The sequence below is a fragment of the Salmo trutta genome, chromosome 19 (assembly GCF_901001165.1).
Source record: "Salmo trutta chromosome 19, fSalTru1.1, whole genome shotgun sequence".
NCBI classification, from domain to species: Eukaryota; Metazoa; Chordata; class Actinopteri; order Salmoniformes; family Salmonidae; genus Salmo; species Salmo trutta.
Genome location: NC_042975.1, coordinates 45,031,533 through 45,039,512, shown reverse-complemented (window position 1 = coordinate 45,039,512; position 7,980 = coordinate 45,031,533). Strand labels below are relative to the sequence as shown.

The 7,980-nt window shown below is 42.7% G+C and overlaps 1 long non-coding RNA gene across 1 annotated transcript; it reads right to left on the bottom strand.

The window, feature by feature from the left end:
* Window positions 1-926: 926 nt before the first annotated feature.
* LOC115153714 (uncharacterized) lies at window positions 927-2,347 on the bottom strand. Its single transcript, XR_003867746.1, has 3 exons — window positions 2,161-2,347; window positions 1,919-2,043; window positions 927-1,640 (listed from the first exon to the last, which is right to left on the bottom strand). It is a non-coding gene; the product is annotated as an uncharacterized LOC115153714 (long non-coding RNA).
* Between the last annotated feature and the right edge of the window lie 5,633 nt (window positions 2,348-7,980).

Genomic DNA, 7,980 nt, shown 5'->3' with positions numbered 1-7,980 from the left:
CTGGTGCGCCTGGCACCTACTACCATACCCTGTTCAAAGGCACTTAAATATTTTGTCTCGCCCACTCACCCTCTGAATTGCACACACAACATTCACGTCTCAATTGTCTCAATGCTTAGACATCCTTCTTTAACCTGTCTCCTCCCCTTCATCTACACTGATTGAAGTGGATTTAACAAGTGACATCAATAAGGGATCATAGACTCACCAGGTGAAAACTATGTTATGGAAAGAACAGGTGTTCTTAATGTTTTGTGCACTCAGTGTATGTTCTTTCAAACAAACTTACGGAGGCATGAATTTGTTTTGCAAAGGGGTGAACATAAAACTATTGCAAATTAATCAGGGGTTATAAAAGAGGCTGATTTGGTGAACAGAAAACCCCATATTTATTGTTATAGGTGTTGGTTTAATCTAGGCTGAATGTTAGCTTTAGTCTGTGAACTGTATCAACTGGAGTCTGGTCGGACTGGAACTGTGTCATGGTAAGTCTATTAATGGCTCTGTGCAGGTGTGGGCTAGCCTCTAATCTCAGAGAGAAGTATATTATCAGAGTCAATTTCCAGAGGTTCATTTATCCTCCGAAGAAAACCCATTGGAAACATAGAGCCATGGAGAGCTTTGTATGTACAGTTGAAGTCGGAAGTTTACATACACCTTAGCCAAATACATTTAAACTCAGTTTTTCACAATTCCTGATATTTAATCCTAGTAAAAATTCCCTGTCTTAGGTCAGTTAGGATCACCACTTTATTTTAAGAATGTGAAATGTCAGAATAATAGTAGAGAGAATTATTTATTTCAGCTTTTATTTCTTTCATCACATTCCCAGTGGGTCAGAAGTTTACATACACTCAATTAGTATTTGGTAGCATTGCCTTTAAATTGTATAACTTGGGTCAAACATTTCAGGTAGCCTTCCACAAGCTTCCTACAATAAGTTGGGTGAATTTTGGCCCATTGCTCCTGACAGAGCTGGTATAATTGAGTGTCTCCTTTGAATGCAGGTCTATAAGGCTGTCTATAAGGCTGTCTATAAGGCAATATAACATGAAGGTAGTATCATCATCATTAGCAAGCTATGTGAAGGAGGTATCTATTGGATCTATAGGATCTTTACAGAAAAATGTATTGGCTAACAGAAATTGCTGCATAACTTGCCAAAGAAAACATTTATTAGACAACTAGGATAGCATTAAGCTCAACATGTTACAATTTCATTATCACAATACCACCATCACAGACTGAAAGCATACAGCAATGTGACAGGTGTAGTAACCATACACAGAGTATATTTAACAATGTATTCGGGTTATATCCTAAGGCCAAGCTGAGTCATCCTCTAGGTGGGCAGTCCACCAGAGAGAAGGATGATTATGAAGTCACCCTCTTCCCTGGTTGTTTACACTAGGCAGTGACTGCTCTCTGCCATCTTCCTCTTCCTGTTATCTGTGGCCTCCAAGCACATCTTACCACACTGTTAGAGCATGTCCCAGTTTGACCGCTAAGTCTGATGAATCCCACTGAGCCCAACAGTCTCACTGGCAGTGGTTGGACAGGCTCCTTCTATCTATGCCATAGGTCTGTAGGCCTGGGGTGGGGTGGGGTGGAGTCATCCTCACTTGCCCATGGAGCTGCATCTGTAGGGGGACAGAACACCATCACCAGCTCTTTCTTATATGTACTCCATTTTACATAGGCTATCTTCACTCCATTTTACAGAGTGGGATGAAATACAACACAAAGGCAATATTTTGACACAGAAAATCTCATCTTAATGGATAAACCCATACAGCCTATAGGCCTATTGTTGTCCACTTTTGACCTTGTAAAAAAAAAAAAATGACATTGTTCAAAATTACTGAAAAAAACACAGATTATTCAATTAAAAATATGGACCTGTTAACGATTGACTTACCAAATTGATATGGGAGCTAAAACATCAACATTTCATTTGGAAGACGCAACATCAGCTGTCATTCAACAAGTAGCCTAAGCACACAATGGAAAACGTCCGGCAGCAACAATTCATAAATCTGTTGGCTAAAAACAAAAAATATTCAAAGGAATGTCACCAAATGCCACTGTCCAACAAAAGCCATTGATGCCATATCAAGCCCCGTTTAAATGGCAGCAGTTCGATCAATACCGTTTCCTTACCTTGGACAGTTCTGTTATCTCGATAAATGACCTTCGCTTGTTTAAATGTAGTCATTGTCGGCGTCTCGGCATATATACCAGAGGATGACGTATAGAATGAGCAGGATGGCGAAGAGAAACAAAGCAATGAATATGGCTTTGGTGACAGGGGACACCGACTGCATGGCAAGGAGGATGGTTGAGCGGAGCTGTGTCGACGGTGGAGCTCTCAGACATCTCTGGTGATCAGGATGCAGGAGGCTTCTCCAGTGCCACAGCGCATCTAATATTAGACGACTAGCAGTGCCCATCAACCTTCCGCAGCAGTGCCAATATAAAAACAAGGTGCTTGATGGGTGGTATTAAAACTGTAACCAATTGTTTGCCTCCAACTTCAGTTAGCTAAGCTACAAGGAGGTAGGTAGCCTATATCCATATTCTCAATAATACTACCATATCAAAAAGATTCAGTGCATCACCCCATTACTTAGAATCATTTAAAATATGTATATATATTTTTTTATTCACAGTGGATTATGGTCTTTAGCTTTGTTTGACTGGGTCTGAGACTGCCCTCTCAAGATGAATCGGGTTAATAGGTGATGCTGGATTACTCAGAAACATCATCCTCATATTCAGATTCATCTTCTTCCTCCTCATCTGAGGAAAACTGCTCTGATGGCTGTGGTCTGTTAGGAGTGTTGAGGTAGTATGGATGGGGACTTCTTGCCTTGGGCATGGGCACCGGTGGGGAGTGGGCTGGGACAAACTGTTTTTTAGCATGTTCTCAGTGGGTACAGGAAGTGATGCAGGTGCAGGTGATGCCATCATATCAGTGGGTGACACCACAGTGGGTAATGTGACCGAAGTAAGGGGTGCCAGTGGGTTATCTGGGACAGCTCCCTCTAAGCGACAGACACGCCCCACAAGCATCTCCACCAGCTGAGTGGCATGCCTCGGATCAGTCCTGATCTTCAGGGTGAATTTGGCCTGGGTGTCTCTCTCTGGTCCATCACCTGCTGAGATTATCTCTATGTCAGTCAGTTTCCTGCAAAACATCAGACAGACTTTGTTAACCTATGCATTGCATGCTCACATATGGTCTTTGTTAAAATATATATATATATGCCTCCACGTCATTGTGACCCTTTAGCTACCAGACTTTGATCCGATGAGGTCATCCCTCTCTTACTCTGCTGTAGTCCTCTGGGTTCTATTGTTTCTGACGACCCAGCATACTGCTCTCAGCGCCAGGAGGACGAGGAGCAGAACCACCACATAGATGATGAAGATGTCTGAAGATAACCCACTGGGACACTGTTGCATACGTGTCCCCGCTGGCACTCATGTCTGAGTTGTCTTGGGGACGGACAGCCTCCTGGAATAGTGCCAGTAAGGCTACGTGTGGCATATGCGAGGCACATATGTCGGTTCCCTACTCTCTCCCTCAGTCACATCCATGTGTTAGTGAAGGGTTAATGACAGCTTACAGATCCATGTGTTAGTGAAGGGTTAATGACAGCATACAGATCCATGTGTTAGTGAAGGGTTAATGACAGCATACAGATCCATGTGTTAGTGAAGGGTTAATGACAGCATACAGATCCATGTGTTAGTGAAGGGTTAATGACAGCATACAGATCCATGTGTTAGTGAAGGGTTAATGACAGCATACAGATCCATGTGTTAGTGAAGGGTTAATGACAGCATACAGATCCATGTGTTAGTGAAGGGTTAATGACAGCATACAGATCCATGTGTTAGTGAAGGGTTAATGACAGCATACAGATCCATGTGTTAGTGAAGGGTTAATGACAGCATACAGATCCATGTGTTAGTGAAGGGTTAATGACAGCATACAGATCCATGCCTCCTGGCCATTATGTTTGATCTGATCACACACATATTCTCATATAGCCTTTATCGTTCTCCCTTTATTGGTTACTAATTATCCATCACCATCAGCATTTCAGAACTAAAGAAACAAATTGATTGCAAAGTAAGAAGAGGCTGATAGACATCGGCATGGTAGAGTCCATAGTTGCCATGGCACCGTGAGGTAACCTAGGCAGAGAGCTCAGTAAATTTTGTACGTTTTGTAACGACCAACCGACAGACAGGTAATGCGGCTTTTTGTTTAATCTGTTTGGAAGAATTACAGCGAGGACTGCATGCTGTTTCCAGAGGTGGCAGAGGAAGTTCAGGGACTGTTCAGGGAATGCTCCTCACCACCGCCAAGATGTGGTGGCTTTTCGTGTGCTTTTCAGCAGCCGTTGCATCACCCAGGTGGGTACTACATTCTAGAAATGGAGAACCAGTACCAGAGGGGCGGCTCCAATGGAGTGACTGACCATTCAGAGAAGCAGGTGTGGTGGGCTGTTGAAGAGCTCCAGGCCTGTTTTTTTAGACTTTCTTTGTTTCTCATTGGCTGTCCCATCGATGCCCCCTCCACTGAACCTACACTGCCTTCCCAGCCAAAACTGCCTCAAATGCCGTCTCCATCATTTACAGTTGAAGTCGGAAGTTTACATACACCTTAGCCAAGTACATTTAAACTCAGTTTTTTACAATTCCTGACATTTACTCCAAGTAAAAATCCCTGTCTTAGGTCAGTTAGGATCACCACTTTATTTTAAGAATGTGAAATGTCAGCGGAGATAATGATTTATTTCAGCTTTTATTTCTTTTATCACATTCGCAGTGGGTCAGAAGTTTACATACAGTCAATTAGTATTTGGTAGCATTGCCTTTAAATTGTATAACTTGGGTCAAACATTTTGGGTAGCCTTCCACAAGCTTCCCACAATAAGTTGGGTGAATTTTGGCCCATTCCTCCTGACAGAGTCAGGTTTGTTGGCCTCCTTGCTCGCACACGTTTTTTCAGTTCTGCCCACAAATTTTGAGGATTGAGGTCAGGGCTTTGTGATGGCCACTCCAATACCTTGTCTTTGTTGTCCTTAAGCCATTTTGCCACAACTTTGGAAGTATGCTTGGTGTCATTGTCCATTTGGAAGACCCATTTGCGACCAAGCTTTTACTTCCTGACTGATGTCTTGAGTTGCTGCTTCAATATATCCACATAATTTTCCTCCCTCATGATGCCATCTATTTTGTGAAGTGCACCAGTACCTCCTACAGCAAAGCACACCCATAACATGATGCTGCCACCCCCATGCTTCACGTTTGGGATGGTGTTCTTTGGCTTGCAAGCCTCCCCCTTTTTCCTCCAAACATAACGATGGTCATTATGGTCAAACAGTTCTATTTTTGATTCATCAGACCAGACATTTCTCCAAAAAGTACAATCTTTGTCCCCATGTGCAGTTGCAAACCGTAGTCTGGCTTTTTTATGGCGGTTTTGGAGCAGTGGCTTCTTCCTTGCTGAGCGGACTTTCAGGTTATGTTGATATAGGACTAGTTTTACTGTGGAAATAAAGACTTTTGTACCTGTTTCCTCCAGCATCTTCACAAGGCCCTTTGCTGTTGTTCTGGGATTGATTTGCACTTTTAGCACCAAAGTACGTTCATCTCTAGGAGACAGAACGCTTTCCTTCCTGAGCGGTATGACGGCTGCGTGGCCCCATGGTGTTTATACTTGCGTACTTTGTTTGTACAGATGAACGTGGTACCTTCAGGCATTTGGAAATTGCTCCCAAGGATGAACCAGACTTGTGGAGGTCTACAATTTTTTTTCTGAGGTCTTCGCTGATTTCTTTTGATTTTCCCATGATGTCAAGCAAACCGGCACTGAGTTTGAAGGTAGGCCTTGAAATACATCCACAGGTACGCCTCCAATTGGCTCAATTGACTGGAATTTTCCAAGCTGATTAAATGCACAGTCAACTTAGTGTATGTAAACTTCTGACCCACTGGAATTGTGATACAGTGAATTATAAGTGAAATAATCTGTAAACAATTGTTGGAAAAATGACTGGTGTCATGCACAAAGTCGATGTCCTAACTAACTTGCCAAAACTATAGTTTGTTAACAAGACATTTGTGGAGTGGTTGAAAAACGAGTTTTAATAACTCCAACCTAAGTGTATGTAAACTTCAGACTTCAACTGCACATGTTTTGTTTGTTTTACTTTTTAATGAGGCTTTGAGATTCTTCTTTACAGGGCACCATTTTCTCAGAGAGACAATCTGTTCTCGTGATCCGTGAGAGCAGAGTGTCTGACTGTCACTGTGTGTTAATGTAATTAGAGCTCTAATGGTGCAATATTCATAAGGGAACCCTGAATGAAAAACTCTTAGAAAAAGATAGCTGCAAATTATTTTTTATCCATTTTATTATTTTTATCAGAAAAGCTCTTGAATCTAAATTTGGTTTCAAATTATAGCAGGATTTCATTTTAAGGATACCTCATTTTCTACACAAAGGCAATTCCACAGTACAGAATTAAGCTGAGACTCAGATTTTTCACTTTAAAATGTATACAAGCAGAAAAACATTGATTTCAAAGTTTAACAAATCATACAACTTTCTGCACAATAACTACTTTGAACAACGTGCACAGTAAATGAAAAAATATATAATTTACTTGAAAAATCTGTTACCAAACTTTGTATCTGCACAGTTCTTCCTGTAAATGTGTTTTTGTAACATTTTCAGTGGAAATTGTGAAAAGTATTCAGACCCCTTAACTTTTTCCCCATCAGGTTGGATGGGGAACGTTGCTGCACAGCTATTTTCAGGTCTCTCCAGAGATGTTCGATTGGGTTCAAGTCCGGGCTTTGGCTGGGCCACTCAAGGACATTCAGAGACTTGTCCCGAAGCCACTCCTGCGTTGTCTTGGCTGTGTGCTTAGGATCGTTGTCCCGTTAGAATGTGAACCTTCGCCCCCAGTCTGAGGTCCTGTGTGCTCCGGAGCAGGTTTTCATCAAGGATCTCTCTGTACTTTTCTCTGTTCATCTTTCCCTCAATCCTGACTAGTCTCTCAGTCCCTATATAATGATGCTGCCAACAGCACCATGATTCATCGTAGGGATGGTGCCAGGTTTCCTCCAGATGTGACGCTTGGCATTCAGGCCAAAGAGTTCAATCTTGGTTTCATCAGACCAGGGAATGTTGTTTCTTTTGATCTGAGAGCTCTTTATGTGCCTTTTGGCAGACTTCAAGTTGGCTGTCATGTGCCTTTTACTGAGGAGTGGCTTCCATCTGGCCACTCTACAATAAAGGCCTGATTGGTGGAGAGCTGCAGAGATTGTTCCAGAAGGACAACTTTCTCCCATCTCCACAGAGGATCTCTGGAGCTCGGTCAGAGTGACCATTGGTTTCTTGGTCACCTCCCTGACCAAGGCCCTTCTCCCCCGATTGTTCAGTTTGTCTGGGCGGCCAGCTCTAGGAAGAGTCTTGGTGGTTCCAAACTTGTTCCATTTAAGAATGATGGAGGCCACAGTGTTCTTGGGGACCTTCAATGCTGCAGAAACGTTTTGGTTCCCTTCCCCAGATCTGTGCCTCGACACAATCCTGTCTCTGAGCTCTACAGACAATTCCTTTGACCCATGGCTTGGTTTTTGCTCTGACATGCACTGTCAACTGTGGGACCTTATATAGACAGGTGTGCGCCTTTCCAAATCATGTCCAATCAATTGAATTTACCACAGGTGGACTCCAATCAAATTGTAGAAACAGCTCAAGGATGATCAATGAAAACAGGATGCACCTGAGCTCAATTTCGAGTCTCATAACAAAGGGTCAAGTTGGCTGGATGTCCTTTGGGTGGTGGACCATTCTTGATACACATGGGAATCTGTTGAGTGGGAAAAACCCAGCAGAGTTGCAGTTCTTGACACAAACAAGTGCGCCTGGCACCTACTACCGTACCCCAATCAAAG